The sequence below is a fragment of the Rhyacophila brunnea genome, unplaced genomic scaffold (assembly GCF_057557595.1).
Source record: "Rhyacophila brunnea isolate RB1 unplaced genomic scaffold, BYU_Rbru_1.0 scaffold_16, whole genome shotgun sequence".
In the NCBI taxonomy this organism is placed as follows: domain Eukaryota; kingdom Metazoa; phylum Arthropoda; class Insecta; order Trichoptera; family Rhyacophilidae; genus Rhyacophila; species Rhyacophila brunnea.
In genome coordinates this window covers 822,317-831,949 of record NW_028232816.1, presented here as the reverse complement: position 1 = coordinate 831,949, position 9,633 = coordinate 822,317, and the positions used below count along the sequence as shown (strand labels likewise).

At 35.3% G+C, this 9,633-nt stretch overlaps 2 protein-coding genes and 1 long non-coding RNA gene across 5 annotated transcripts in view; 2 read left to right on the top strand and 1 right to left on the bottom strand.

Moving 5' to 3' along the window:
• LOC147074107 (uncharacterized) overlaps window positions 1-9,633 on the top strand; it is a 404,768-nt gene that overhangs the window by 176,158 nt on the left and 218,977 nt on the right. The window lies entirely within an intron of this gene.
• LOC147074109 (uncharacterized) overlaps window positions 1-9,633 on the bottom strand; it is a 287,538-nt gene that overhangs the window by 128,113 nt on the left and 149,792 nt on the right. The gene's annotated exons all lie outside the window — the stretch shown is intronic.
• LOC147074116 (uncharacterized) lies at window positions 1,383-8,924 on the top strand. Its single transcript, XR_015070280.1, has 3 exons — window positions 1,383-1,554; window positions 2,548-2,709; window positions 7,142-8,924. It is a non-coding gene; the product is annotated as an uncharacterized LOC147074116 (long non-coding RNA).

Below are 9,633 nucleotides of genomic sequence, written 5' to 3'. Positions count from 1 at the left end.
CGTTCACCTTTAATATCCATTTTATGCTTTCAATCGGTCCTCGAGTTTATCGTGGCACACAGAACGTAACAGGCGTGACGTGCGTAAGCATTTCGCCATAGACTAATATACATATAATTACCTACATTTCGCCATAGATAAAAATTTTGCAATTATTATGAAAATTAAATACAAAACTCAACTTTCTTTGGTACCTAGGTACATCTCCACATGCCACCTTCCCGTTATAATCTTTCTGGTCCACTGGTTTGTAAACCAAAGCATTTTGTTATGCCAGCGCTCCATTGGCGAGCCAAAAGTTCGAGGACAATAAATAATAATAATTATTGTCCGATTTGTAAATAATGCTCTGTTACTGATCAACGAACGAATAAAAAAGTCGTGCTGTCAAAAGAGATAAGTGTCGATTCTCGCAATGTCTTCCGATAATCCTATAATTTTGTGTTATTTATATTTATACTTGCATTAAGTAATATAGCAGTGAAAACGGCACATGTTTTACGTTTTCTTTTATGAATTTCATAAATACAAATTTTAAAAAAATTGGTAAATCCCTCATTTTGTAATGTGTAAATTAACAAATTAATCAATAAAAATGTTTAAAACAATAACAGATTTTTTTCGGTCCGAATGATAGGTATTAATGTTAAAATTATTATCGAATTCGCGTAGTGATCGACGAACGAAGTCTGGCAACACGGAGGGTAAAATAATATGCTTTGGGCTTTTTGCGCGCGGATCATATTCTCAAGTATGCTAAATCTTGATCATTGACCCAAGTTCGTGGAGCATGCTGATGTTCTTTTCAAACTAAACAGTCGCATTCGACCAATCTGCGGAGCAACATTTGGCAACGTGTGTTTTGTGATTAAGGATGACGTCACACCGACCTATTCAATACGTTGCAGGCGGACGAGTTTTGACGTGAGAGCCAGCTTATAAAGGTTTAGGAGAAAATTTATATGTTGGATGTACTTATATTAAAACATCTTATTATGTGTAGGTAGGTATTACAATAATTTTATCAATAAACCTATTTGAATAACAACAGCTGAGAATAAAATAACCATGACTAACCAAAATTATAAGTACTTACAAGAATAATTAATCAACTACTAATTAATAATAAGTAATTTTATTAAGAAATCTTAATAATCTAATATTATTTAAATAGTGGGTTATTTAGCAATACCTACCTAAGTATCTATTATTTTATTATTGCCGCAATATTGTTGCAAAAGAAACTTCGCATTAAAGCTGACATTAAACTATCAATTTTATTATTATCATTATTTTTACCAATATTGTATACTTAATACATCGTAATATTTTTACAGCACGTCTTATAAAGTGGCAACACAATGTTGCCTTTGAGTTTTGACAAAACCGAAAATATACCTGAGCAAAATGGACGTAAAACGTGAACCAGCTGAATTCGCATTCGACGCAGGAGATGATTGGTTCGATGTGCCTATTATTATTAATTCATACAACCTGAATGCCTACACTCGTATAAAGCAAGAAAACTCTGAAGTTGTCGTTTCCATTTCTGATGTGAGTTTGTTGAAAATAAAATTTTTGTAGGTTATATTTTATTTATAGGTACGCCCACGGCGGCCGCGTGGCTTGAGCGTTGGACTATTACGCCGTGGTTCCCAAGTTTGAATCCTGGGTCTGCCAAGTCTACCTACTCTGTGGAGGCCCATACGATCCTATTAGGATCGGACATGGTCGGGGGATAGCTATTTAATTGTTGGTGATTTTCGCCAACTAAGGCCGTTCGCTCATGATGAAACTAAAATCCAACTGCTTGCTGATTGAACTCATAAACACGTCAATGACTGATGCTTCGCACATGGCGCTACTGAAGCCCACTTGCAATAATTTAAACATCTCATAGGTACCTAACCTCAAACTGTCAAACCCATTATCTTTCCTAGGTATTTCTCTTTAAGCTTTTTCCGTAGGTAATATCTCTACGGGAATATTCTGGCAGCCTGTAATTATACAGGCAGGAGTATTTCTCAACTATTACCAAAATTTTAATTAAAAATCGTTTCGCCCATCTTAACTTTTGACGTCTTGACTTGTTATTGGTTTTCAGTTCAGTGGTAGCAATAATTTTGGTAAGAAAATATGGTTTTGCATCGAATTTATTGATATTGGCACCACTGTTTTATGGGCGACTGGAAACTGAGAGACTGGGAGACTAGCATGTCGCGTCTCTTCAAGATAATAGCGAACGTTTTGAAACTTAGAGATTCCAATCTTGCCGTGAGCGAGCCGCCATTGAAATATATTACCTAGCTGGATACTGACTGGATTTTTAGTTTCAGTTTCGCCTTTTTTGAGTATTCTCGTGAGCGGAAGGCCTTAAATTCGAAGATTCTACACAACACGACGATGTGGTTAAAAGCGAATGAAAACATAGCTGACGATAAAATAAGACAATACAATATGTCGCAAAACGTCTTCAAATTTAGGTACTCATAAAATGTATATTTTGTAACCTAATAATTTTGATATTTGTATTGTTTTTTTTTTCAGATTCCTTCAACAGACCTATCCACAGTAAAATGTGAGACTGATTATCAGCGAGTAATTGACTGCAACAATGTGTATGTTGAAAATACAAAACGTCAATTCGACTATGAAGATCCTCAACCCAGTTGCTCATATTCGGAATCAGAATGCAACCCAAGCAATCAGGTTAAACCTCGTATTCTATGAATTTAGATATCATATTAAGTAGATACATCATAATAGATTTACAGCCCTTGCTTGGTTATTATTTTTGTTATTGGCCATGAATATTTCATTAATTACACTTGCGAAACATAGATAGGTACTGAGATATCCCGGGTCCTGTGGCTAGCTCGGGATGTTGGTAGTACCCGGGATTCACAAAAATTAAATCATAAATAGAAATAGGTAGAAGTAAAATGAAAAAAGTCTTAAATGTTTCGTTCAGAGAACGTGGTTTTTATATTTTGGCTATATCGACACACCATCAATTCACAATATTATTCTTACACATTTCCGTCATTTTATTACTGCTTAATCTCTAATTCGCTTTAACTTTAAACTTTATTCTAAATATCCGTTTCTCTAACTAATTGTTCACGTCCATGCGTGGGTATGTAGTTTCTTTTTACTCTCCGAATCGTGGGGCCGATGTTGCCTCTTTCAATGGCGACCCTCTACTCGCCTTTTTCTCTCGAACAATGTTGCCATCCTTCCCTTACATACATACACCTTATTATTAAATTCATTTGGCTTTCATTCGTCTTTTTTATTCGGCAAATCGCATTCTTCTCTGATATACTATTATTTGGAGAGGCCCAATAATCATAGGTGTGACAGTACCTACATAGAAACATAAACAAAGAAACATCGTGACAAATAATCACAACGAGTATTCTATAATTATGAAATCTAACCCTGAGAAGTGTGCCTCTGCAAAAGCTATGAGGTTTTTAATACTTACAGAATTTTATTTGATATGTAGTATAAAAATAAATTTTATATAAGAATATAGTATCGGAGTGTTTAGTTATGCATCATTTCTCAAGTTTAGTATTTATGAATAAGCATGAAAGACCGTCTTACAATTTAATTAATAATTGTACTAATGTCGTTTGCGTAGTAGGGTTATCAAATCATCATCATCAGCCGGGATCAATCCACCGCTGTATGAAGGCCTCCCCAAGCTTCTTCCAACTCTCTCGGTCCTGTGTCTTTCGCTGCCACGTATTTCTGCCGAACTTTACCAGTTTGGTCAATTCAGCGGCTTTTAGGGCGACACTGTGGCCGTTTCGTGCCCCTTGGGTACCACTCGATGACGGCATTTGTCCAGCGGCCGTCCTTTCGGCGAGCAATGTGCCCGACCATATCCATTTCAGCTGTTTGGCAACGTATATTACATCGCGTACTCCTGTCTGCTTCCTAACCCATTCGTTTCTCTTACGGTCCTTTCGCGTGATGCCCAACATACGCCTCTGCATGCCTCGCTGTGCGACTCTTAGCTTTTGGAAATCTCTCGTGTTGAGGGTCTACGTCTCGCAGCAATACGTCAGCATGGGTAGCACACATTGGTTGAACACCTTACGCTTAAGACATAATGGTAGGGTTATCAAATAATAGATGTATATACTGCACCTTTCTCTCAATATGTTGAGTATTTCATTAGCTGTATGACATGTTGCACTATCTTGTTGGATCCGTTTGTTTTCTAGATAAAAATCAACTAATTAATGCAAGAAAAAATTAATAAGCATGATTCCGTAGCGTTCTCCATTGACAGTAGGTGACTGTATTTATTTTTCAAAACATAGGTACTATCCTATTACACCTCCAGACCATAAACCACACCAAATGTTTGTAGATGTAAATATGTTTCAAGAAAAACATGTTGTGGATTTTCATTGCCACAGATTTGACAATTGTGCTTATTTAAATGAGCTTCTTAAGTCTTCTACCGCTAAAGACGCGTCAGGCGTAAAGTATTTTCACTGCTGACTAGTTAATTATCACATTATGCTTATTGCTTCACGCCAGGCGTGTCTTAAGCAGTGACCAAGTTGTGGTAGATACCTAGTTAACTAGTCAGCAATGAATGAGTTATTAAAAATGATTATACAATTGAGTTATACAATTGATTATTATGGATTTTCATCCACATTTTAATTCACATGGATACTTTCAGCAGTACGTTAACGTTTTTTACGGGTTGGTTTCTTAATATCATAAACATAAGGTACCATTAAACTATTGACAATGAGTTTAACAATTGGTTTACGCTGTATTACTTTGAATCTTTCTATGTTGATTTTCCAAACAACACTGAATAATAAATATAATCGTCAATTTTGATAAAAATCAGAAAAATGGCAGTTATGACGTCTTTAAAATCGTCACCCACTTTATGCGCTGTCACGGAGACAAATTTAGTATATGGTTTCGTCATTCCGCAAAATATTTTGAATGATCACTAACTCTATAAATTTAATTATAGAGAGTGCCAACAGCTCTATTGTATTAGTATTTTGAATTATTATTTATTATTCACGGTATATTCAAATAAGCAACAGTGTCTACGTGTGGGTACGTTAAAATAACTTTGCATCCATAGATAATATTGTGAACAGACGCTAACCTTCTTCTTCCACGGCGCTACATCCCGGGGTGGGATTTGGCCTCCTCCACAAGCGCTCTCCACTCACTCCGGTCTCTCGCCACACTTCTCCAGTTATCGGGTCTTCCTATAGGAAGCCAGTCCACTTCTACGGCGTCAGCCCATCTCCGTCTTGGACGGCCTCTGAGTCTCTTCCGTTGGGGTAGCCACTTTGTCGTGATCTTTGGCGCTCTAACTTCAGGCATTCTCTCAGATCTCCCGCCCATTGTAGTCTTTGGGACTTACAGTATCTTATGATTGGTTGCTGTTCAATCAGCTCTTCCAACTCGTGGTTCATTTTTATTCTGTAGTTCCCATTTTCCAACGTAGGTCCAAAGATTTTCTGAGAATTTTGCGCTGGTAGACAGCTAATTTATTTTCCTCGTTTTGAGTTAAGCACCAAGTCTTACAGCCATAAGTGGCCGTTGGCCTTATAATTGTTTTATATATTAGAAGTTTACTTATTCGGCCTAGAATTGTCGACCCCACCAGCAGGCATGCCAGCATCTATTCCCGGAGATAAAGCAAATTTTTATCTCCTCTGCTGTCTTATTTTGTGTATTTAAACTGGATCCGAGATACGTGAACTTGTCCACCCCTTCATATGCATGCTGTCCTATGTCTATATTCTGCAGCGGTACCTGATCCCGTGTGCTGACCATATACTTAATTTTTGACTGGTTTATTTGCAGCCCAGGGTTTTCTGCTTTTATTTTCATAGTGCCACCATGGTCGATCATCCTCTGTTTGGATCTGCTTGATCAGACGCCTACCAGGCGACCATAATATATTGTAATAGTTGGTAAAAAATTTTCCCATCATTTTTAGTCAAGAATGTCTCTTTGTCCGGTACAAATCTTGCAAACAATTTTTAACTAACTTCCCGACTAGCTAGATTTGAAACTTTTAGAATATATCAGACCACGATGCAAATGCATTTTTTAATACTTTTAGCCATCTTTAAGTAGAATTGAATTCATTTTCAGTTAATTCTGTTTTGTATGAAAAGTTATTTCGACACCATTATTGGTTGCTAGGGGTCTGGGGTCCTAGCAACTAAATTATTAATATATACATGCGTTACTATGGAAATCAATATGACATCTCAAATTGTAGGTACATTTTTTTTGATCGTTTAAGCTAGTTAAGTCAAGTTTATATGATTCAACAGACAATTTATAGACGTTGTATATAAAAACTTTTTTTTTATTATGTAATTATTTTTATTCATAAGTCATTCGAACAAACCTGTCCATGAACATAATCATAATTACAAATACAAAAGATTCTTAAATTTATTTTATTGTGCTAAGAACGGACTTAGGTCCATTTTGAAAAAAAAAAATGATTTCTTTTGAAATTTTACTATGTATGCTTTTTAATATTATTTATATTTCATGTTTTTGAGTCTTTGAATTTTCTATGAAATTGTCAAACATATTTTAGTACCTACCGAAAAAATCAGAGGTAAATAAATAAAGTGAAAAATCACATTTTTAGACTTGGGCTGGCTTGGAATGTCACTCTTTAATAATTATATAATTTCTCCAGGAAATAAATGTGTGTAAATATTAAAGAGTATGTACTTAAATCACTTGAAGTTTATATTGTTAACGGGAAATTTCATATATGTATGGTATCTCAGGGAGGGTCACCTATTTATCTGCTGTTCAAAGATATAGTGGTCGTCAACGAATATGTTTGACTCAGATTAAGATTGTGATAAAAATAAATTCTCGACAAGCTTATTAGGTACCTATCCTCATAGTGTTATGTGTATATTATTCGCATTATTGTAATCTGTAGGCCCGTGTGTTTATAATGAATCATAAGTAGATTAAGTAGAGAACGATCAGCAATCGTCTGAAATAATATATTTAAGTTCCATGCGTATAATGTGAATATAATATTATTATATGATTTTTTTTTAAATCTTTTACTGTTCACTTTGATGTATTATTCTTTTAGTTGACTCCTGGAACTTCTGCATTGACCGACATAGCTAGTCTCACATTGTCAAAGAAAATCTCTGAATTAAAAGATCCATACGATGAACCACAGATTGACGAACATGACATTAAGAAAGAACTTGGGATATTTTATCAAACGATTACTAATGCAGACGCCGTCAATCACACTGCTAAATGTAATCAATTGCAATCTACGTTCACAGATCCAGAATTATTAGTAGCTGTTGTAAAGATTGAGAAGAAATTGTTTCATAAGGAAAATTTTGTATGCAGTGTTTGCTTTGATTTTTTTGCATCTTTATATTTATTAAACCTTCACAAAGCAGTTTATAAAACAGCAACAAAAAATAAGGATAAGGGTGTAGGACTATTAAAACCTACCAATAATTCCGGCGTTAGATCTAATTCCAAGAAAATACATAACATGGTGCATTTTAATGAAAAACCGTTTAAATGTGATAAATGTGATTACTCGTGTAAACAATATTATCAACTGAAAAGACACAAAATGACTCATTCTCGTGAAAAGCCTTTTAAATGTGATCAATGTGATTACTCGTGCATATTATCTTATTATATGAAAAGACACAGAATAACCCATTCTGATAAAAAGCCATTTAGTTGTGATAAATGCTTATACTCATGTAAAAGATCTGATAATATGAAATTACACAAAATGGCTCATTCTGGTGAAAAGCCTTTTAAATGCGATCAATGTAATTACTCAAGTGTAGGATCTTCTAATCTTAAATCACACAAAATGACTCATGTAGGCGAAAAGCCATTTAAATGTGACCAATGTAATTTCTCTTGTATAAAATCAAGTTATTTGAAATTACACACAATGACTCATTCTGGTGAAAAAAACTATAAATGTGATAAATGTGATTACTCCTCTATTCTATCCGATACTATGAAAAGGCACAAAATGACCCATTCTGGTGAAAAGCCATTTAAATGTGACCAATGTAATTACTCTTGTATAACATCTAGTAATTTGAAATTACATAAAATGGGACATTCTAGTGAAAAGCCATTCAAATGTGACCAATGTAATTACTCATCTAAAACATCTGGTAGCTTGAAATTACACAAAATGGCTCATTCTGATGAAAAGCCAATTAAATGTGATCAATGTAATTACTCAAGTAAACGATCTGATCATCTTAAATCGCACAAAATGACTCATGTCGGCGATAAGCCATTCAAATGTGACCAATGTAATGTCTCTTGTATAAATTCAAGTAATTTGAAATTACACAAAATGACTCATTCTGGTGAAAAAAAATATAAATGTGATGAATGTGATTACTCCTCTATTCAATGTAATACTATGAAAAGGCACAAAATGACACATTCTGGTGAAAAGCCATTTAAATGCGACCAATGCGATTACTCGTGTAAACAATCTGGTGCAATAAAACTACACAAAATGACTCATTCCGGTGAAAAGCCATTTAAATGTGACCAGTGTGATTACTCTTGTATATCTTCTAACGGCCTAAAAAGACACAAGATGTCGCATTCTAGTAAAAAGCCATCTTAATGTGTTCAATCCAATTACCGATGTTCACAACCTGATACACTTAGATCGCGTAAAATGACTTATTCTGGTGAAAAGCAATTACAATTTAATTTATGAGATTACTCGTGTATACAATCTTAACCTCAATATTCCTGAAATGTCGCATTCTGGCGAAAAGCCTTTTAAGGTTGTCCAACCTAATATTACTATTACTAATGTATACAATATAAGAAATAAAAGCCCGAAAAACCGCTGCAAACAAATCGTCCTTCTCATTGCTGCCCATATTCAAATCCAGAAATGTCCACAGAAAAACTAAGACGCGGCTCTATAAAACCGTCATACGCAAAATCGTTGCATACGGGTGCGAGTCATGGACGCTAAATGTGAAAGCAGCTGAAATGGTGGATTGCTTTGAGAGAAAGATCCTTATGAGGATATACGGACCCATGAATGATGGTGGGGAGTGGAGAATTAGGTACAACACGGAACTATACCGCTTATACCAAGATTCGAAACTCTCCAACTTCATAAAACTCCAGAGGCTAAATTGGGCAGGTCATGTCTAGCGCATGCCTGAGTCACGGATACCGAAGAAGATCCTCGAAGGAAACCCAGGAGGGAAAAGGCCAGTGGGAAAGCCACGCATACAATGGGGTGACAACATTACAAAAGATGCCAACCAGCTGCTAAAAACCATGAACTGGAAAAGACGTGCGGAGGACTGTTCCGGCTGGAGGGCGGCGGTGGAGGAGGCCAGGGCTCGACTTGAGCTGTAGCGCCACCGAAGAAGAAAAATGTATACAATATATTACTATGAAACAATATTTTAATTTTTAATTATTACTGATATTTATGAACGCTTGGAACTTTGGTACAATAAGCAAACAGCTGATTGTCAAAATGACATATTAAAGCAATAAATAATAATTACTTATTGTTAAAAAGAAAAATTAAATGAAGAC